General features: G+C 37.3%; 2 long non-coding RNA genes across 2 annotated transcripts; both read left to right on the forward strand.

The window, feature by feature from the left end:
- Positions 1–2,291: 2,291 nt before the first annotated feature.
- On the forward strand, positions 2,292–3,243 carry LOC113067554 (uncharacterized). The gene is made up of 3 exons (XR_003279405.1): positions 2,292–2,421; positions 2,541–2,587; positions 2,746–3,243. It is a non-coding gene; the product is annotated as an uncharacterized LOC113067554 (long non-coding RNA).
- A 13,418-nt stretch (positions 3,244–16,661) lies between these two features.
- LOC113067474 (uncharacterized) lies at positions 16,662–23,802 on the forward strand. Its single transcript, XR_003279355.1, has 3 exons — positions 16,662–16,862; positions 20,176–20,222; positions 22,574–23,802. It is a non-coding gene; the product is annotated as an uncharacterized LOC113067474 (long non-coding RNA).
- Positions 23,803–24,146: the final 344 nt, after the last annotated feature.

A 24,146-nucleotide genomic window follows, 5' to 3' on the forward strand; every position in this document is an offset into this window, starting at 1 on the left:
ACTGACACCTTGCACAAGGAGGGCAAGAATCAAAAGGTAATTTCAAAAGAGACTGGCTGTTCACAGAGCTCTGTGTCCAAGCACATTAATAGAGAGGTGAAGGGAAGGAAAAGATGTGGTAGAAAAAAGTGTACAAGCAATAGGGACAACCGCACCCTGGTGAGGATTGTGAAACAAAACCCATTCAAACATGTGGGGGAGATTCACAAAGAGTGGACTGCAGCTGGAGTCAATGCTTCAAGAACCACTACACACAGACGTATGCAAGACATGGTTTCAGCTGTCGCTTTCCTTGTGTCAAGCCATGTCATCTGCTGGTGTTGGTCCACTGTGTTTTCTGAGGTCAAAGGTCAACACAGCCGTATACCAGGAAGTTTTAGAGCACTTCATACTTCCTGCTGCTGACCAACTTCATGGAGATTCAGATTTGATTTACAAACAGGACGTGCCAAGGCACTTTTTTTTTTTTTTAATCTTTATCTTACTATCATTCTCTATTTTTTAATGTGATAAAATATAACTTAATTCACACCATATTTCTGATATAATTGATCAATCTTATCAGATTAATTTTGATCGTTCACTTTTATTATATATCGTGAGTGAAGTACACCTGCAAAGCGTTATCACTCGTTAGCTTGTCATTAGCGTTTTCCTTGCCGCTGTCGCCTCTGGCTTGCTTAGTTGGGGTCACTTCATCTACAGCGATAGCGTTGACTTAAATGCAAATAAATGCACAGACACTATTTAAACTGATCAGAGATGACATCACTGAATTCAATGATGAACTGCCTTTAACTGTCATTTCGCATTATTGACACAATGTTTTCCTAATGAATGTTGTTCAGTTGATTTGACACAATGTATTTTGTTTAAAGCAATACATAAATACAGGTGTCTTGACTTGAGTGCCAAAGCTTCCAGTACCTGGTTTAAGGACAATGGTATCCCTGTTCTTAATTGGCCAGCAAACTCGTCTGACCTTCACCCCATAGAAAATCTACGGGGTATTGTGAAGAGGAAGATGTGATATGCCAGACCCAAGAATGCAGAAGATCTGAAGGCCACTATCAGAGCAACCTGGGCTTTCATAACACCTGAGCCAATCTGGTATCATGACAAGACGTGAAATAATCACGTTGGTCCACTCTGGAAAACGTGGAAATCTTACACATTTGCGTTAACACGTTCCCGTGGAGAAATACCCGGATGTTGACCTATTCTACGCGCTATCGCTGTAAGCTCTGCCATAACGATCTATTTTAGTTTTCATTAAACCAAAGAAAAATGGCATTCTGTTGTATTGACGATCACTGAGCAATTTTCTATTGAATTATTTAAAATGTAAAAAACATTAATATTTTCAAGGTGACAAGCATTCATTTGCTTTGTTCCACGCTGAAAAAAACATCTAAACGTCACATTTTTATTGAAGTAATGAGTAAAACGTCTGTTTTTCTTGCTTCCCCCAGCTCCTCGTTTAGGTGAAAGGGAAACAATGTGTTATGTCGATGTTAAACCATGTTAACCATAACCAGCAAATTTTTTTTTTTTTTTTTTTGCTGTGTATGGTAGAATACATTAATAGTGCATACCCTTACCAAACATGAAAACAACACGACAGAAAAAAAAATGTATCACGTGAGTCACTGTAATTTGCTAAAGTTTAATTTAAAGAAAAAAAAAACACACTGAATAACTACTTCACAGGAGTAATACTCTCAAATGTGAAATTTGCATGCTTTTTTCAGCTGTGAAAATTCGGGGAAAATATCCGTTAATGATCTGCTTGCAACCACAACATTCTCCTTACAGTAGATGGCAGTAATGCACAAAATTGATGCGAATTGCCAAAAAAAGAAGAAGAAGAAGAAGAAGACTTCCTCCTCTAGGACTTCATCAAGCAGGTAAGAGGTGTTGATAACAATATATACAACAATGTAATTATATAAGGGCTATTTTCATTTGCAATAATAATATATTAAATAACTTATTTAATATTTTTATGGTGTTCTTTGGTAACTCAGTAAATGTCTTAATTTTCCAATAGACTTTTAACGTCAGCAATTTAGTTGTACAATTAAGATGGCTGAGCAGGAAACTGGTGAATCAGAGGATGCTATGTTCCATGCAGACCTGCTTTTGGCTCAAATGAAAGTGAGTATCTTTAGTTATACAGCAGTCTGCTCATTTTGCAAATGAATGGGATTCATAAAGTGGGTAAAAATGGGAGAAAACCCACTGCTGTTGTGTTTACATGTAATGTTGATTTTCTCTTGTGCAAGGAAAAACAAGATGAGAAAAGTGCACCCTCTAACCGTGAGAATAAATTTCAGTGGATTGAGAGAGACTGTGAAGGTCGTCCACTGCTGAAAAGAAAGAGCAGAAGCGGAAAAACGCGTATGCGTTCTTCAGCTACAGGTTGGTCTTCATCTGTATCCTACTGTATATTCTTTCTGGTAAGAGTATTATATCTGAATTACTTACTTGCACCAAACTGCCAAATTATTTAAGGGAGACTTTATCCCAATATCTTTCAGTCCTGAATCCTTGTGACCCAGCTAAGGAGGTACCCAACACTTACTTGGTAGGATGACTCTATATTGACATTTTATAATCAAATGAACAGTGTAAAATGACTGTTTGTTACTTCACTATATTGTAACCAAGTAGTTTAATCTTTCCAGAACCACAATGGGGTGTTTGTGGAATTCCTAAGGAGCTTTTTTCATGCCCCTCTTTCAGACAGTGAGATGCAGAAACTGCAGGAGATTCTGGAAACAACTGTTGAAGCTTCAGATGGTCCTCCTTCAACATCATCATCATGGAGCTTGCGACAGTCTGCAGACCAAGATGAGGGGCAGAAAGCAAGGCCCTACCACCTGGACTGCTTGTTGTTCTCCCGGGTGGTCAAGGAAAATAAATGCAGTCAGTGCTCATCTCCTGCCATTATTCGTCACAGAGACTGCATGCCTGAAGAGTGGCTGTGTATGGCGTGTGATATAATTTGCCACAAAAAACTGGTACTCCATAACAGGGAGTCCTGCATTGATGGATTTTACCGGCCCATTCCACCAACAGTGTGCTGTGTGAAAGAAAATCGCAGATGTACATTAAAAAATCAAGGTACTGCTCTGATTAGTGTGTGTGTTGTAGTATTTACATTTGTCAATCAGACAGTCCTTTAAGCTCTTTTCGAAATTGTGCAATTTCTTTTTATTTCGGATGTTGCCTACAGTGAGACCTGACCGACTGTGCACCTGTGACCCAACAAACATCACAGAATCTGCTGGAAGAGCAACTATTTTGGTTTGCATAAATGGTAGGTAGGCTTTATATTTTTGGTTTTGCAGTTAGGGTCACAAGATATTCATACGTTTGATTCTTTTTAGGTCGTTATGACTTGTACAGCATTTGAATAAGGATGTTTAAATCGCTATAGAAGAATTTGCGTTCACATTTTTTTTCTTTGAAAACATTTAACTTGAAAATTTCAGTTTGAAAAGATTCAGTTGGTTTTCTATTCTCTTTCATCAGTTTAAAGTTTGTTTTGATATTATATGTGTTAGGTATATTATTATTATAAAGCTAATAAATAATTGAATAAGTAACTTCAAGGTTGTATTTATCTGATTAAAAAAAACAGTAATATTGTGAACTATTAGGCTATTACAAATAATTGTGCGTTTATGTCCTGTATAAAGTATGTTTCATAGGCTGATATGTGAAGAAATTACTGACATGACCCTTAAGAGCAACAAGAAATTTGACCATTTTATTGAAGTTGACACAGCTGGTAATAGTGAAATTAAATTAATTAGTACAACACACATGTAGGAATCATAAAGAGAAGGATGGATGGTAATAATAACCAATCGTGAACTACAAACCATTAAATTATTAATTTGACTGCATTTGCTGTAGCTTCCTAGTAGTTCAAATGCATTCTTATTTGTATATCAATTCAAATACTTAAACTACATTTTTGCTATTTTTGTATATTTAACTACTGAAACTACCAACAAATTAGGGCCATAAAAAGAAAGGAATGATTAGGCGAAATGCTGTATGGCACAACGCTGGCGAATGTGAAACTTCGTGACTTGGATCCGCTCTAAAATATCATGGGTACTTATTTGACCCATGATACACCTTTCATGAAACTCAATCTGGTAGTTTTTGCGTAATCCTGTTTACAGACAAAAAAACAGCACTGAAAACAAAAAGGAGGTAAAGAGTAAAGATTTCCATGCATACCATAAACTGCAAGTGTGCCATTTCAGAAGGTATTCCTTCCTTCCCTAATGAAAACGCAGAATATTAAGTTAGTTTGATTGTTCTCAATACTGCCAGCTACACAACAAATTTATTTGAATAAACTTTTTTGTTCTGCTGCAGCCTTGTGTTAAAATAGTTTAAAATAATTTCCCCCCTCAATCTACACACAAAACCCCCCTAATGATGAAGCAAAATTGTTAAAAAACCTAATAACTGTAAGAAATGTAATCTGTAGGTCTACACTTAAAGTACAGTAGTTAAGTAGGCTTATACGTGCAATAACTAACAATACACTTTCATAAATAAAAGACTCTTTATTTTGGACTGTATTTTGAGTTATGTTGTCTGAATAAAGTATATGATATCTGTCTACATACAGTAAATACAATAACCTGTTCTTCATTGCACGTCTTGTAAATTTCTGTTCACCCAAATATTTCTGTAAGTATCTCTGTATATATATATTCGAAATTTCTTCTTGTGTTTGTATTATGATAATAATGGCACTGTGCATGGAGCGGGCCTGTTTTACATTTCACTGCTGGTTATATATTCTCTATATTACTGTGTATGTGACAAATAAAATCTTGAACCACAAATGTAAAACATGTGAAGTAATAGTGGAAAATCATGTCATATCATTATGTGCAATGTAGATAAGTCTTACGTGTTAATAAGTTCAGTTCTAACCTTGCATTAATATCCATTCTTTAATGTTCTACTGCCTAGTTTTTATCCATATCAGGTAATGGCTGACCAACCTCTTTAACTCGTTTCTTCAAAATATCTCCCTTGTATACCTCCTGGCTGCTGTGAGAGCAATCTGAAATACACTATTTGTTTTTGGTGAAATGTCCATTAATTTTCTAATGTAAAACAATCACTAGATTATTTGTCTCAAAAATAAATTAGATACATGTTTTTAAAAACATATATCCACCGTTATTTTCCTTCCTCTTGTTTCCTCCAGGAGCAGCGATGGCAAGATTAGGAGCTGGAGGGGTAGGAATGGGAAGATTAAAGGCTGGAGGGGTAGGGATGGGAAGAGTAGGGGCTAGAAGAGTAGGAATGGAAAGAGTAGGGGCTGGAAGAGTATGAATGGGAAGTGTAGGGGCTGGAGGGGTAGGAATGGGAAGAGTATGAATGGGAAGAGTAGGGGCTGGAGGGTATGAATGGGAAGAGTAGGGGCTGGAGGGGTAGGAATGGAAAGAGTAGAAATGAGAAGAGTAGGCGCTGGAGGGGTAGGAATAGACAGAGTAGGAATGGGAAGTTTAGGAGCTGGAGTGGTAGAAATGGAAAGAGAAGGAATGGGAAGAGTAGGGGCTGGAGGGGTAGGAATGGAAAGAGTAGAAATGAGAAGAGTAGGCGCTGGAGGGGTAGGAATAGACAGAGTAGGAATGGGAAGTTTAGGAGCTGGAGTGGTAGAAATGGGAAGAGTAGGGGCTGGAAGGGTAGGAATGGAAAGAGTATGAATGGGAAGAGTAGGGGCTGGAGGGGTAGGAATAGAAAGAGTAGGAACGGGAAGATTAGGAGCTGGAGTGGTAGAAATGGGAAGAGTAGGGGCTGGAAGAGTAGGAATGGAAAGAGTAGAAATGGGAAGAGTAGGGGGTGGAGGGGTAGGAATGTAAAGAGTAGGAATGGGAAGAGTAGGGGCTGGAGGGGTCGGAATGGGAAGAGAAGGGGCTCCATAATAACATAAAAGCAAACAGTAATACAAAATTTGGAATTATAAACAGCATCTAGGGTGGAATATCAGTACATTATGTAACTATGCAACACTTAGGCCCAATCCCAATTCTATTTCATACTCCTTCCCCTCCGCATACCCCTTCCCCTTGTCCCTTGAAACACAGTGTCAAGGGGTAGGGTAGAAAATATTCCCCTAAGGATTGGGACACCACTACCATAATGTCACACGCCATCATTCGTCGTCTAGCTCTTACAATACACACGTATACTGGTGTGCATTAGAGCCTTTAATTATTGTTCTGTATTAATGAGCTGCTTACTGACACACACACACACACACACACACATTGGAAATCGCGCAGCTTAAACATCCAGGAGAAAATAAGCTTGTCAACGCTGCCCCGTGACTTTTATTAAATACAGTTAAAATACTGAATCGCTACATTATATTTTCCAGCGAAGAGAGGATACAATCGCTGTTTTTTAAGTAAACTCACTCTAAAAAGATAAACGCACAGACGCGAATAAACTCAACTTCCATTTCTCTCTCTCTCTCTCTCTCGATTAGGCAATATTTGATAAAATGGTTTAGCGATTTCTAATTATTGGGGCGATTAGTCCCCCCCCAATAGGGAGGCTGTGGGATCTCTGCTGCCGAGGCTGCTACTTTCTCTGACTGACTCCAACATAGTATTAACAGAAGTCAATACTTCAGGGGGTGGGGGGTAAAATAGCCTACACATTAGATAATCAACTACTGGTCTAATTAAATATGGCACTACACCTAATAGCATAGTTAATAACAACTTAAACTTATATAGCGCCTTTCATTGTACCTATGTTTTCTTAACAAATGGGGGGGGGGTGTATAGTCTATAACTCAAATAATCGTATTTGATGATGAGTTTATAGCCTACTTTATTCTTATGAGGAACAGTTAAAGTTAGCCCAATTAACAATACAAGAGACACTATAAATAGCCAATCATAAAACATTTTTTGATGTGCTCAGTTGATCCGGACCGTTTTAAAGACCGCTCTGATCAAATAAATTGAAATGTTTAAAATGATTTACTGATAATATATTTAAGTTGAACTTATTGATGAAATTATGGTAACATTTTCATCATTATTAATTTATTAGGCCTGTACCTATTTCCATATTCTCATTGAATAGGCCATTTATTCTTGGTAAATCCTTAATAACCCAAACACTTAAGGTTATACATACATTAAGGTCAAGTTATTTAATACATTAATATTGCAAATGGGAATAGCTCTTATATAATTACATTGTTGTACATATTTTTGTCAACGTGTCTTACCTGCTTGATGAAGTCCAAGAGGAGGAAGTCGTGGTTGCAAGCTAGAATATAACGTCATCATCCTAATCTGTATAAGCACTAAGGTGCTAACCTATGGCACTGAAGTAACTGTAGTTAATTGTTTCCCGTAGTTTCTAAGCAACGGAAGGTTAAGTATTTAAAAGATTATGGTTAACGTGGTTTAACGTCGATATAATACATTGTTTACCTTTCACCTATACGAGGAGCTGGGGGAAGCAAGAAAAATAGACATTTTACTCATTACTTAAATAAAAATGTGACATTTAGACTAGGGATGGACCGAATCCAGGATTCAGATTCGGCCGAATACTGGGCTTTTTGACGGGGTTCGGTTTCGGCCGAACCTTAGGTTTTTTTTTTCACCGAATGCTGGTCGAAGTCACGCGGCCGTTGATTGCGTAAAGGTGTTTATATGAGGAGGAACACGGCCCGACAGTTCGCTCTAAACTAAACTTTTCAGGAATCTTGAGCAACTGGGAAGATTTATACCGTAGTAATACAGAGCCAGCCAGTCACATCGGGTGCTGACGTGGAGATAAGCGTTTTTTTTCGGTGAGCCTTTGATACCTCTTAGAGAAGACCCTCTTCAGTGGCGGAAGACAAACCAGCAGCGATTTCCACTGCTGGCAAAAATCTACCTCTGTGCCTAGTCAAAGACTTTTCAGTACTGCTGGGGACATTTGTTCTCACACTCGCAACCGGCTGTCACCTGATAATGCAGAGCGTCTTGTTTTGTTTAAATGAAACTCATTTCATGTGAAAGATTAGAGGGTTTTACGTTAATTTAATTATGATGCAGGAGGTGTGTGATCTTCCGTAATATTTTTCGTAATATTTGGCTACTGTTCTAATCGTAGCCTATCCTACTGTTATAAACGAAAAATAAACAGCCTACTATCCATGTTTATTGAGTTAATGTTCAATTACATTAATTTCAGTTAAGTCACCAAACATATCCTGATTTTTAAAAAGAAAAGAAAAACTTTTCTTTGCATTTCTGCACTTTTATTGAAAGGTTTTTGTTGTTTACTTGGGTAAGCAAAAGCTTGGTAATTGTCAAAAAAGTTTTTCTCACTTGTCATCCTGGCATAATGTTGCCTATTCTTTTTTTTATTATATTTTTTTACAGTTAAAATAAAATGAAAAATACATGGCTGTGGATGTTGTTTACTTCATTAATGTGTTTTACTGTGATAATGGAATAAGAATGCGAGTAGGATTCGGTATTCGGCCGAACCCAAAAAATCCGGATTCGGTGCATCCCTAATTTAGACGTTTTTTCGGCGTGTAACAAGGCAAATGAATGCTTTTCACCATGAAAATATTACACTTTAAATAACTAAATAGAAAATTGCTCTGTGATCGTCAATACAACAGAATGTCATTTTTCTCAGTTTAATGAAAACTAAAATAGATTGTTATGGCAGAGCTTACAGCGATAACGTGTAGAATAGGTCAACATCCGGATATTTCTCCATGGGAACGTGTTAACGCTAACGTGTAAGATTCACGTCTGAGGGTGTTAAACTGTGACATCTACACATTTTCTAAAGTGGGCCAACGTGATTATTTCACATCTTGTTGTGATACCGGGTTGCAGTGTCAGTGCATTTCGTCATAAACAGAACGAGCATTAGTTCACTTGATGGGGATCTTGTCCAGTGTATCCATCACTGGGTTCTGTTGTCTTTTGTCGGATCGCTCCACTCGTGTCCGGTGTAGACCTGGCGTGCATTTTTTAATGGGTTATGTTACAGCCCTGCTTGTTTTTAATATTTTTATTAAATATCTGTATTGACTGCATGATCATATCATCGTATTATTTACTGACATGCGACCTACAAAAGTAAAGCTTGGGGAGCCAAGCAACGAGCATTGGTGCAGGTTGCTTTTGGTGGATGTGCTGTGCTTGTTCTGCCATGGTCTTCTTCATTTCTTTGGGTGAAACATCTCTCTCACTCGGCAGGAGAGTCTGTGAGTAGCAACAACATCCCCTCCACGCTCAGAGCATTTAATAATCACTCCGATCCGTTTGCACTGATACCAGAAACACCGCTCGCCTTCACTCCGTGGACAAAATAATTCAGTATGTTACATTCATAACGTAGCCTATAAAAAAAAGAGTTTCAAAGTGGCTTATGCTATTGTATGTAAACTTGTTTTCCCTACCACATGCCAAACTAATAACATTGTCATCTTTAAATTTATAATTTTATCTAAAAAGATTGATGAAGTTCTTAAAGATTTCAAAATCATATATTGATGATGTAGTAGCACTGTAAGATTACATTTGTTTGAATGCTGTAACGGATATGCAGGTCATCGATTCATGGGTTCTGAACTAATGAATCACGGTTCGTTGAATCTAAAACAATGCAAACCCAACACTTTTAGATTTTGAATTCAGGCATATAAAATGAAACCTTTTTACACTAAATGCCTATTCTAAATTATTTAAGACAAGAAATTCCAGAGTCACGTGAGGAGCCTCAAAGGAGACACGAAACCCCCACATTCCTACGTTCATTGGTTGTTCACGCGAACAGAGGCGTGAACCCGTCGAGCTATAAAGGACTGACCCAGGAAGTTCCACCCCCTCTTAGCCTCTCTTAGCTTTCTCTTCGCTTCCACGCTTCTGACCCTGCTCGTCCTTCTTCGCGGCCTTGGTCCGCTCTCCTATCGCCGTCCCTCTCAGCACGGCGGCTGAGAGGACAGCCGTTCTCATGGCTCCTTCGGGAGCTTTCATCTCGTTGTTTTTGTTTCTTTTTTTTACCAAGTTTATTCACCTATTCGCGTCTCCACACAAAGAAGACGAATTCTGAAACATTGCTTTGTTGGACCTTTCAAATACTGCGCGATTCCGCAGAAACCCCGGAAGACACGAGAGAACAGGTCTAGCTACAAAGACCACACTCAGGCTGCTCCAGCACACAAAGAGTCACAAGAGACACGTGCAAGTATCATTCTCTATGGAGCTCTAAATGCTGCTTAAAGTTTGTCTATGATTTGATTCGTTGTTGTCTTTCAAGGGTTACTGTCTGTGAGTTTGCATAACTGAGCTTATTCTGTAATCACGCTCTCTCTCTCTCACCTCTCTCTCGTCTTTTCTCTCTCATTCATTCTCTCTCTCTCACTCTCTCTCTCTCCCTCCCTCATTTGGATTCTGTTATGTCTTGTACAAAGTTTACTGTTTGTATTGTCGTACGCGTATTTACTCTGTGTGATTTGTAGTTTGATGTATTATTAGTGCAATTATTAAACCAATATATATTCATGATTGCTTTTGCCTAAGCGCTCACATTACGAGTCAATGAATTGTCTGATCTTTAGCTACACGCTTTTTACTTTAAGTAACTAAATTTATCATAATGATAGGATAATGTTTTCATGGCCAGAGAATATTTTTCCTTGAATTATAAGAAGTGATCATTTTATTGAAAATTGATAAGTTAATCTCACGGCCGTTTGCTGGACAAACCACTGTTTGATTTGCTGTAATTTACAGTAAGAGATATCACCATAATTGATATGAAGAATGGAATATTGAAGTACAAAAGTAAGTAAATTACAGTGCCCTGTAATGAGTTATTGATATATGCAATTGAGCTATTTTTCATCTTCAATAATATTAATGTAACTGTCATATGAGATATATATATATATATATATTAATCATATTCCTGATTAATTATTCAAATTCCCTATATATCATTTGAGTTAATTACTATGTACAACCCAGTGCGGCTACAATGCATTATTGCGAAAATTGCGTGTGAATGTGCTGTATCTTTTTAAATCGTGCATTAACCCGAAAAAAATCAGTAAAAGGAACAGACAAACTCCTTGAGAACTAGCCTGTGACATCCCACTTGACTATTGCAGTCATTGTAACCTTCTGATCAAGCTAGCTAAATATGTTTAACATGAATTCTCGCTGAATATCCAGTTATATTATGGGCTGTTTGCATGAATTGTACTTGTGATGGAGCACTCTTGGAGTGAGTGAAAACCACGACGCTCAGACTCTTAAAGAAATATGCTCCTTGCTCCATACAATAAGAATCACACGTCTCCACTCATACTCTGCTCAGCAGTGTGTCTCTGTGTCGCGCGGGGATGGTTGAGCCCTGAGTGGAGCGTGAGTGGATGTTAAAAAGAAAAATGATTTTCCTTCAAACAAACCGATGGAAATTACACAGTTGAGTTAATTAATAAAATCGATTTATCACCCAGACCTTTTTTGCTTTCATATAATAGTTTAATTTTAATAAAATGCAGCTGCATTTAAATGCAGGTGTGTAAAATGTGTGCAAGATTTGCGCAGTGCGTAAATCTGAATCAGAAACCTCTGTAGATTTATTATAAATGTTACAACGTTATAATGTTATTGTGGTTTTACTTCCTCTTTTTATCTCATTTTATAATTACATTAATTTCGCAATCCGTCCCTTTGCACCACCTGGTGGTATTTTCGCGAGTGATTTTAACACACGACTGACTTGCTGTTAACGCCGTGGCGGCGGTAAGCGCGGCGATAATACCCATTTAGGTTGTCCATCTACTGTACGTATATGTTAACATACATATAAAACTAAAGGTTTATTTTTTGTTAGTTTTTTGAGCAACTGGGATGGTGCCCCCCCGGGAGTGGGTGCCCTACCCAAACCGCATAGTCAGCATACAGGGAGTGGTGGTACTGCATGTATGTCGCAGTCAGTCTATGGTCCCAGTATATGAATTCAGCGGCACAGAAATTAGATTGTGGAGACATTTTTATCCTCGACAATCAAAAATCTTCATATCCCACACCCCTTCCCTCGGAAGAAATCTGGACCAAGGGCATCGAAAGGGCACCTCACAGGGGCAGGGGCTCAAGCCCCCCCCCCCACCCCCTTGTGCACACCACTGATTATCTCCATTGATTTATGCCTGGTTACACACTCTTTCAAGGAAGAAACTCATAGTCTTGATGAGCGTAAATGGGAAAAAAACTAACTTGTACATTTTTAGAATTGCATTGAAAAACAGTATGTCCAGCTATAGACAGGCTCTAAAAACTGCCAAAACAATCCAAGGATTTTATTAGCACAGTGGCTAAATTAACAAATAACCAGATGCCACCCGGCACTGCGTGATATCATTGTGCCTGCTCCACCCATGGTACGGCAGAAAAGTTCCTTGTTCCTTTAATCTTGCATTAATAAGAGCTCAAATCTTTAGTTAGTCTGTATAGTTAGTTATCGGTTGAGATGCTAACGGTCTTTTTTTCCCGAAGACACTAAACCAATTCTGTGAAGTGAATATTCAACAAAAAATGTGTCAGTTATATGTGAGAAAGTGTCAGGAAGAGTTTGTATATTTCTGTGATTTTAGTGTCTAAACTTACCTTAAAACACGTCAATGTTACCAGTGTTTACATAAATAGTACAGATAAAATGTCCTGAAACTTGATCAAGTATTGTTTAAGTGGATAACAGGCCTACATCAAACTGTATAAATTCAATGCGAATATGAAAGCTGTTTTTGCAAAAAATGGTTTGAAGTCAGTTTAGATAGATAGATAGACATAGATTCAAATAAATAGATATAAATAAATAGACATAGATATAAATAGATAGAATATAATAGATTTAAACTGTAAATCTATAGTTTAGAAATAAAATTAGGATTCATTGCAAAAACGCATGAATATAATTTCACAAACATAATTAAACATGCAAAATTAGCTTTCTTCAATGCATTTTTTAAATATTTTTCAAAATATATTTCAACATATTTAACAGTGTTTCACAAATATGTGAATATTAAAGGGTTAGTTCATCCAATAATCAAAATTCTGTCATTAAAAACTCGCCCTCATGTCGTTCCAAACCCGTAAGACTTCCATTCTGAGCATTAATTGAACTGTCCGAAAGAACTACTGGTGATCCAAAAACAGATGCAAATGGTTATTGACTCGAGAATGAGTCAATCTTTTGTTCGTTATCTGCCTCGGCTCGGTGTTCATCTTCAGTTCTCTCTTCACAGCAGTTCAGTCAGTGTACTGTTTGAGTACATGAATTACTCCGGGATATTGGTTTGTTTTAACTCAAAGAGAGTGTCAGCCACATTAAAAATGTTAACAAAAAGTCATTTGTGGATTAATGCTCATTGGAGATGAGAACCGTTTCAAACGATTCAGTTCGATTTGGTGAACTGGTTCAAAAAGATCCGGTTACATTGAGTGAGTTCTCAAACCGGATATCACAAACTGCTTTGTTTTGAACTCTCTCACAACAGACACGGAAGAGTAGACAATGCTGAATAAAGTCAGAGTTTTTGCTATTTTTGGACCAAAATGTATTTTTGAATGCTTAAAAATATTCTAACTGACCCTCTGATGTCACATGGACTACTTTGATGATGTTTTTCTTACCTTTCTGGACATGGACAGTATACTGTACACACAGCTTCAATGGAGGGACTGAGAGCTCTCTGACTAAATCTAAAATATCTTAAACTGTGTTCCAAAGATAAACGGAGGTCTCACGGGTGTCACAGTGTCTGGTCTGTGTTTCCCTGGGTGTTGGACTTTCCCTTCGCTGGAAGGTTTGTAGTTCAGACAGATATATCAAAACAAGTAAAACAATGCACATGTTACTTAACGGTAGGGAGAGGGAGAGAGAGAACGCTTGCGCACTTCTGTTCTGTGTGTGTGTGTGTGTGTGTGCTCTTCAGAGGGTCACTGCAGTCAGCCGGATCCAGTACGTATCCAGACCAGATGGTGGATCAGCACCTAGAAAGGACCTCTACTGCCCTGAAAGACAGCGGAGACCAGGACAACTAGAGCCCCAGATACAGATCCCCTGTAAAGACCTTGTCTCAGAGGAGCACCAGAAAAAGACCACAGGAAACAGATGATTCTTCTGCACAATCTGACTTTGCTGCAGTCTGGAATTGAACTACTGGTTTCGTCTGGTCAGAGGAGAACTGGCCCCCCAACTGAGCCTGGTTTCTCCCAAGGTTTTTTTCTCCATTCTGTCACCGATGGAGTTTCGGTTCCTTGCCGCTGTCGCCTCTGGCTTGCTTAGTTGGGGTCACTTCATCTACAGCGATATCATTGACTTGATTGCAAATAAATGCACAGACACTATTTAAACTGAACAGAGATCACTGAATTCAATGATGAACTGCCTTAACTATCATTTTGGATTATTGACACTGTTTTCCTAATGAATGTTGTTCAGTTGCTTAGACGCAATGTATTTTGTTTAAAGCGCTATATAAATAAAGGTAACTTGACTTGACTCTTGTTTTTGTGAATGTCCCCATTTTTCAAAACGCTTGTAAATCATACAGAATTAGTTTTTTTTTTTGAGAAAGTGAAAATGCACAAAGTTTCCTGTGAGGGTTAGGGTTAGGTGTAGGGTTTGTGTAGGGCCATAGAATATACAGCTTGTACAGTATAAAAACCATTATGCCTATGGGATGTCCCCACTTTTCACAAAAACAAACGTGTGTGTGTTTGTGAGTGTGTGTGTGTGTGTGTGTGAGAGAGAGAGCGATCATGCTTCTGCTTGAGTGTTTCTGCATTATATGAGTGACTTTTGGAACATAAATCACAGCACGTTTCAGATAAAAACAAAAACAAAAAATGCAACTTCTTTTTGTGAAAAAAATATCACAGATTTATAACGAGTGGTTCCCTTCATTATTACAGCAAAGTGCGTCATTACAGTAATATATTGCTGTAATGGAGCAGCTCTAATGCTATTAAATTACAGATGATGAACCATAGAGCAAAATATACAGTACAGACCAAAAGTTTGGACACACCTTCTCATTCAAAGAGTTTTCTTTATTTTCATGACTATGAAAATTGTCGAGTCACACTGAATGCATCAAGGGCTATTTGACCAAGAAGGAGAGTGATGGGGTGCTGCGCCAGATGACCTGACCTCCACAGTCACCGGACCTGAACCCAATCCACATGGTTTAGGGGTGAGCTGGACCGCAGACAGAAGGAAAAAGGGCCAACAAGTGCTAAGCATCTCTCGGGGAACTCCTTCAAGACTGTTGAAGACCATTTCAGGTGACTACCTCTTGAAGCTCATCAAGAGAATGCCAAGAGTGTGCAAAGCAGTAATCAAAGCAAAAGGTGGCTACTTTGAAGAACATACAATATGACATATTTTCAGTTGTTTCACACTTTTTTTGCTATGTATATAATTCCATATATAATTCCACATGTGTTAATACATAGTTTTGATGCCTTCAGTGTGAATCTACAATTTTCATAGTCATGAAAATAAAGAAAACTATATATATATATATATATATATATATATATATATATATATATACACACACATACACATACGTATACATATACACACACACACACACACACATATATGTATGTATGTGTATATATATATATATATATATATATATATATATATATATATATATAAAGAAAGTAACAAAAACTTGTAAAATACATTTTAATGGGCATAATTAAGTTTGAAAATAATCGAAAGATATACAGTGAAACCAAAAATTATTCAGACCAGATATAATTTTGTATATTTTTTTTTACTAGTGGGTGTAGGATACTATAGTTAATTTATGTAAGCAAGATTAGCAAAATAAAGTAAACTGTGTCAAATTATACCCCCTTAAAACAGTGGAATACCAGTAAAACAAATTTGGGACCAAAATGTTTCATACCAAGTCTGCATGAACCTGGATGACAGCATGGCAAGGAAACAACAGACAGTCATTAAGGCTAAGGTTTGCCTGACGTAGTATTGATAGATGTGTAAATATTGTCATACTGACAGTTGTATCTAACATTATCTAGATTAATTTGTTCTTACACAGTTTAACTCTGAGTTCTTGTGATATTTTATCTTCTAAACTAACTAGATTAAACTGTGATAAAGTGTAATGTTAAAGATGTGTTTTGAATAAATTAGGTTTGACTGTATCTACTTAATAAATGAAGTTAACCAGCTAACATTATACATACTCTTTTGGTTTCTCTACCCAATATTAAAAAAAAATGTACAAATGCAATAAAAGTATTGGTATAGTGCGAGTACTGGAAAAAGTGGTATCGGTGCATCCTTAGTGAATATATTACCTTTCTTTATGGGACCCCTTTAAAAGTTTTTAATTTCCTTGTTTTTATTGTTGTGATTCTTTTTTTACGATTCTTTGTAAATGTAACATGCTATATAAATACACTTGCCTTGAGCCAACTTATATAGAGGTCGGCTCTGCCCATTCTGGCGGACTAAAGCGCCTTTGGGTTGTGCATCTAAACAAACGTTAACAAATCAGGCTTCAGTACTGGGGTAAACTGGAGTTGTCCTCATATGCAACGCTCATTTCCTTCTCAGGGAACCGAGATTACATAAGTAACCAGAGCATTTTATTCTCATGTCTCCTCCTGAAAACAAGTTCAACAAGTCTTTATAAACATCCAGAAGTGAAAGGAATTTCAGAGCTGCTGTTCAACACGACAATTCAGATCAGGAAAATAAAAACATTTTAAACATTATCGGAGGTGAGTAATTAATACTTGATAAGTTGTTTTCATGTGCATGTGTTTCGTCTTGTGCTGTGACATTGGTAACTTTCTGCTTCATGCTGTGCTTACCTGAAAGTTATTTTGATGATTTTATTTAAACTTCCTTATGTCATGATCAAGATGATCCAATGTGTCTTTGTAAGAGATTCACAGAAAGGTGTTTAGTGACTAGTTTACCTTTAGGTTTGTGTGTCTGTGACTAAAATGTACAATTTAAGAGCAGCTAATCATAAAACAGCATGTGTATGAGTTTCTTCCAGACAAGGAAATTCTTCCATTTGCTTTTGAAATTTTGCACCATACTGCTTGCATTCAATGTAGACAGTGTAAAATCCACAGTAAATCTTAGTTCATTCCTACACTTGTGTTTATCCTCGATTTTATTCATTTTTCATTAGATATATATGTTGTTGACTGTTGTCTTCACCTCTGTAATAAACACGGAGATTTTAGTCCCGTTCGAATTGGTACATGAAAATCACAGACGTCAGGTGGTAAGAATCAAACTCAAGCGTAGTTTAGAAAACTAGTCCCGTCCGAATAGTGCTTTTGAGATAGTATTTCACCATTCTTTCATTCTGACTAACAGACTCAGTTCCTGGAATGCCACAGCCCTGGAGAGTTCCCGTCAACCATAATTAAACGCATCCGATCTGGCTAATCAAGTCCTTATGGGTTACACACAAGTATGAGTGTTGGATCAGGTTTCAGCTAAACTCTGCAGGAACTGAGTTTGCACTCCTTGACTAGTGTTTCTGTAGCGCTCACTTGACTCTTTTAAAGAGACAGCACCCGGATTTAAAAAAAATATATGTAATTTAAGCTGCAAGCAGTGATGAAAGGGCCCTTGCACCCGGGCTCACTGGCAGCGAGTGACTTTAGTAAATAGGTGAACGGTGAGAAATATGTGTTTAAACTCATAAATATATGTAGAATATATATTAATGTTTATTCCATATATGTGCCAGTCTTCCTGTTGCCAGCAGGTGGCGCTATCATTATAATGGAATATTGGCCTTCAGATGTGTTCAGGGCAGGACTCTTATCGAACATGTGAAGTTTGGGGAAGATCGAACATTTTGCCTGAGTTACAACAACTTCTCTTGCTGTGGCGAGACAACAAATTTTGTCATGGCGTTATGGACACGCCCCTTAACCAAAACTCAAGATCTTCATAACTGAACATCACACAGGCCTTTAGATTAGACTGACAACAAAAAATTAATGTTAATGTCAAAAGATTTCTAGGAGTAGTTTGTCACACTTTAAAACATATCACTTCCTGTTGCCAGCAGGTTGCCAGCTGTTGCTATGACTATAACTGAATATGGGCATGTAGCTCTGTTAAGGGCAGAAGTCTTATCTAACATGTGAAGTTTGGGGCAGATTGGACATTGTATGTTTGAGTTACAGCAACTTCCTTTTTCATGGCGAAACATCGAAATTTGTCAGGCCGCCATGGACATGCCCTTTAATGAAACCTCAAGATCTTCGCAATTTAACATCGCAAAGGCATTTAGATTTAACTGACCAAGTTTGGTGTTGATCTGAATAAATCTCTAGGAGGAGTTCGTTAAAGTACAACCACTGAAAATGGCAAAAACAACGCCAATTTTGCAGATAATAAAACAATTAAAACATGTATCTATTATCTGTTTCATGTATCTATTATAACATGTATGTAGTTTTGTTTGCTTGGCTGTTTCCTTACAAAAGTCCAGAAATTTGTCAAGTTTTCCGTCTGGTGTCATTTTAAATGATATGTCGTCATTACATTGCCATCTTGCCACAAGCCTATCGCTGCACTGCTGATCATGGTTTCGAGTATCGATACATATCCCCTTTTAATCCAACACATGAACGTGCAATTATCTCAGATAACTCAATCCAGCGATACTAATCATACACAACAGGTGTGTTCGAAGAACCCAAATATCCGGATCATGATTAGCATGATGATATCATCTTGGATGTGTCATTTGATCTCGGATGTAATAAGCAACATACGAAGAACGGGCCCCAGGCATAGCAAATTTGGTGTTGATCTGAATAAATCTCTAGGAGGAGTTCGTTAAAATTTAGAGAATTTTGCTCCAAGAGTCTTTTTTTGTAGGTATTTGTGTGTTCCCATTTTCATACATGTATGTAAAACGTAGCTCGAGGCGTATAGGTGGCACTGTCGAGCCATTTTGCCACGCCCACTTCTGAAACCCATATCAGACGTAAATTTTCGCCAGTTCGGAGGTGTGTGCAAAGTTTCGGGACTTTTTGAGTATATTTAGGCCTTTAAAAATGTGATTCATTGGGTACCGTAATAATAATAATAATAAACGGAGCAGATACAATGGGGTCCTCACACCTTCGGTGCTCGGGCCCTAATTGTACCATTAATCAATGTTTACCTTGAGTTTCCATCTTTTAGTAGATTATAACGATCAACTAAATCACTTTCAACTAATAAATCAACATATGACTTGCCTATTGTTAAAGGGATAGTCCACTCAAATGTGAAAATTAGCCCATTATTTACACACAGTCAAGCCATCCAAGGCATGTCAAGCTTTCTGTAGATATATCTCGCATGTCTCTTTGTTGAGTATTCACAGAGTTACAGTTCATTTTAATTACATGTTTGTAAATGAAGATCAGCGCAGATAAAGGCTGCAGACATCACACCTTGTGTGTTATCTTTATTTTATAAATGCACAAAGATTTGTTGTTATTATGTCTGTATAAAAAAAAAAAGATACCGAAGATTCAATTGATGTATTGGATTTATCTGTATGATCAAAACTGAAAGTGTAATTTAAGTTCTTTTCTGGGGTTATCAGAAGAAGATGCCTCAACGCGTGTACACATGTGAATTGACTCCAGAGGGTTAAAAATTGCCTCACATGGCTCTGGGGGTAGTGAATTGATGCATTTTTGTAAAAAAATTAATAAATATATCCATATTCAAAGCATAGTAATCAATTTAATCTAGCTTGCGCCGACATTCTGACAACAACTGTCTCATATCTTGTTTCTTATGCTCAAAAAGCATTTAAAAATGCCTTGTTTTTCAGGCTAGACCAGCCAATGCGAATATGCAGTACAGTTTCTATAGCAACCAGAGCTTCTAACGACAGCAGCAGTGACGCGATGCCTGGGAACATTGATTGAAAGTCCCCTATTTCTGCATTCACATTATAAATTAGTTAATTGGGTTTCAAATTGGAACACAAGAATCAAATTATCATATATATACCAATAATTGTCTCACCCCGGTCTCTTTCTGTCTCCCTTCTAGTTCTGCCCATCACCTCTGCCCTGGAGTCCTGATTGGCCACACACAAGGTAAAAAAAAAAGAAAAGCTAAACACACTTTTCAATTTAATAAATGAATGTCCTAACATGCAATACACATTATACCTTGGTCGAATCCCAATTCTATTTAATACCCCTTCTACCACACCTACCCCAACCCCTACTCCCTTGAAACAGAGTGAAAATATTCCCCTCAAGAATTGGGACACCACTATTATGTTATCATATGTTTTCTAGTTCCTACAATACACACACCTATAATGGTGTGTGTCAGGGTCATTAGATGGAGTGCCCGTGAACTTCAGTAGAGGGCACTCCAATTAGGACCATTCCACCCATCAACCACCAGATGTCACTTGGACACTAGCACCTCTCATACTGTTGCACCACACCCAAACTACATTCCCCATGAGTCACTGCATCACAATCACCTTGCCACACCTGCACCTCATTCATCAGCCAATTTCCTTGCCACACCTGAACCTCATTTACACACACATAAAAGCAGCACTATCACTCTCACTCACTTCAAAGTCTTGTTTAGCCTGTCTAGCATTTCCACTTGTGTTTGTTCTTCCCGTGTCTTATCTTGGATTGTGTATTTCAACTGTGATTCTCTGCTGCCTGCCCTGGGGCCCGTTCTTCGTACGTCGCTTATTACATCCCAGATCAAATGACACATCCAAGATGATATCATCATGCTAATCATGATCCGGCTAATTGGGTTCTTCGAACACTTTTATATGGAATTAGCCAAGCAAACAAAACTACATACATGTTATAATACATACATGTTTTTATTTTATTTGAATTTTTTTCATGATTCCCAATTATTTAGATTCGCAATTTATAATAGTTTTGCAGTCTTTACATTTTTATTTCAATGTAGAAATTATCTATTCATTTCATTTTATATTTGGACAGATTTGTTATGTGACAGCATTAATGAAAGTTTCTTAAGGGTCAATATCATGTTATCTGCATCTCCTGCGCTCCATCAAGCCACTCTTATAATAGCCGTCATCACTCAAAATAATGCACAACTCTATTATCTGTATAGCAGGTGTGTAAGACTCTAATACAATTATGAAGTAATACTTTTATGACAAATAAATATTTCAGTGAGTAAAACTGGCTGTCTATAGTAGGCTGTTATGGACTACACAGCATTTTTATATTATTTTTAAATAATTTTTTAAATGATTATTTTAAATTATTGTCCCTGGATCAGTACGATACTTTTGTAATAAAGTAGCGGTGGTAGCAGACATATTTTGAGTATCAGTTCTGGTTGAAAAAAAGCGATCTAATCCTGTTTACATGAAATAAGCTGCTCCCGAGCAGGTTTAAGCTTACGGACCTGTTGCTATGACAGCAGCTCTGGGATGAGCTTTGAAGAACCAAATGATCCAAGATCACGCCAAATCGTCAACAATCAAATCCAGCTAACCGAGTTAGCGACGTACAAAGAACAGGCCCCTGATCTCTGCTTGGTTCCGTTTTCGATTCTGGTTACCCCTAACATACCTGACGCCATTCCTGATTTCTGCCTGTCTGACCATCTCTTTTTTGTTCGCTCGGGCAGCCATGTTACTGTAGCTGGTTTATGCTGAGATAAATCACACTCCTTTGTTTGAAGTGTGGTCCCAAGAAATCTTTGTTTGTCTGGCTCTTCCCCTTACCCCAACCAAAAGAGAATCGAGACACCCCACCCCTTCACATGTAGATACGTTCAATACAGTTCGTATTGCTCGTCTTCAAGTATTTACTTATTTACAAAATCTAATTTACGGACTACAATAATATTATGAAATGTAATGTTTGGAGAAACATTGCTTCATACATTATGAATAAATAGCAGTAAACATAAATGGGACAATGATACTAACACGTATATATGGGCTGGTAAGTTAATGTATTAGATTAATTGATTATCGAGAAAAATAAAGCGATAAAATTATTAACGCATTAAACGCACTTGCCACACCCCAGACCTATGTGGATTATCTGCTATTTTATACAGTCAATTGATCACTTATATGAGGCAGGACAACAACTTACTCTGTGATGGAGTCTTACCAAATTTTTTTCTTGCTGAACCTACTTTTTGTAATCTCTGTTTGATGCTTTACACAACAATGACTTTAAATGATCTTTTGGGAGTAATTTCTCCAAATTTGATGTGCGATTAATTAATCACCACATCATGTAATTAATTAGATTAAAAATTTTAATCGCTTAACAGCCCTAATATATATGTACAGTTTTTCTCATTAGCGACAATGATATTGTGATTGAATACATAATGTTTTTTACTGCACCCTAGAAATCACAACTCTAATTTTAGTAACACTTGTTTTCCCCACTATTTCTCCCCCTAGAAAATAAATTTTTACAAAAGAAAGAAGAACGAAGCATCTGACTACTGGACCGTCATCCTGCAGATTCCCTCCAAAATGTTCAAGAACCAGAATACAGCTTAAAAAAAATACCACATTAGTAATGTTCAAATACTAAACAGAGCTGATTTTGACTTGCATTAAAAGAATCAAAACTTTGAAACTAAATTAGATTGTATCATATAAAATATTTCATAATTAAAAGCTGAAATCTGCAGCTGAAGCACTGCCACATAGTTACCAGAACACCATGGCGACCAATGAGCAAGCAAAGAGCAGGAAGTTTGTTTACCCAAGGGATTGTACTACTAAGGGCAGGGAAAAAAAATACAGAGAGAGGACCTTGAGAGAAAATCCTGATACTCTTTATGCTGACAACAAAGATCAGACCAGTGGTGAGACAGGGGAAAGATACGACTTAATCTTCTACACCACACTGATTGATGGATGGAAATCAGCCATTCGTGATAAATATAAGCATGTTGATAAAGTTAGAGAAAAATTTACCATATTTCATGATGAAAAACATAACAAAAAATATCCCATTCTCACAATACATTTTTACACAACTGGCATTGTGCTTGTGCAAAGCTATGAGAACAACCTAAAATCATTTGAGGATTCCTTTGAGGAGCTGAAAGCCAAAGTGTACAGAGAGAGAGACCAGGCCCAAATGAACAACCCAAATAATCCTCCACCCCCACCATCTGACAATCAGCGTAGAGATGGAGAAGAAAGAGCTGAAGAAAGAGACCAGCCACAAACTGCTGTGGAAGATACTAGCTCCTCCATCACTGATGATTTCATCAAACTGGATCTTAAGTAAATTGCATATAAGGGAATGTCTCTGTTACAATTATTTTATTATCATCTAAATTACTCTATGTATCTTCCTTGTCGTATGTTTATCTCACTTTCAATCATGAGTCTGTGCATCAAGGTTTTGTTGTCAGATGCATATTACTTCTAAAATATTTCCACCTGTATTGGTGTACTGTTGGTCCCATCTTTGTCCCCTCTTTGTCTTTATTCTATTCTAACACATTCCATATTTATGAATGCCACCACACCTCAAACATCTGTTTTCCCTTTCAAACTGTGGCAACATGTCTGTATTTTTGCCAACTGCATAATTTACACATCCAATATCTGTCTTCATCAAATTGTATTATATTTTATTACTGTGTTATGCTCAATTTTATAAAACAATAAAGCTTAATCATACAAAAATGCCTTGATCAAAACTTTCTTTAAGTCAAGTCACCTTTACTTATATAGCGCTTTAAATAAAATACATTGCGTCAAAGCAACTGAACAACATTCATAAGGAAAACAGTGTGTGAATAATGCAAAATGATAAAGGCAGTTCATCATTGAATTCAGTGATGTCATCTCTGTTCAGTTTAAATAGTGTCTGTGCATTTATTTGCAATCAAGTCAATGGTATCGCTGTAGATGAAGTGATATAAACTTTAATATAACTCAAGCCAATCTGCAGATAAACTGTGCCCTTCATCAAGTAGGAAATAGAAATTGGATAAAATTACAAAACACT

Source organism: Carassius auratus, chromosome 4 (genome assembly GCF_003368295.1).
Source record: "Carassius auratus strain Wakin chromosome 4, ASM336829v1, whole genome shotgun sequence".
Lineage (NCBI taxonomy): Eukaryota > Metazoa > Chordata > Actinopteri > Cypriniformes > Cyprinidae > Carassius > Carassius auratus.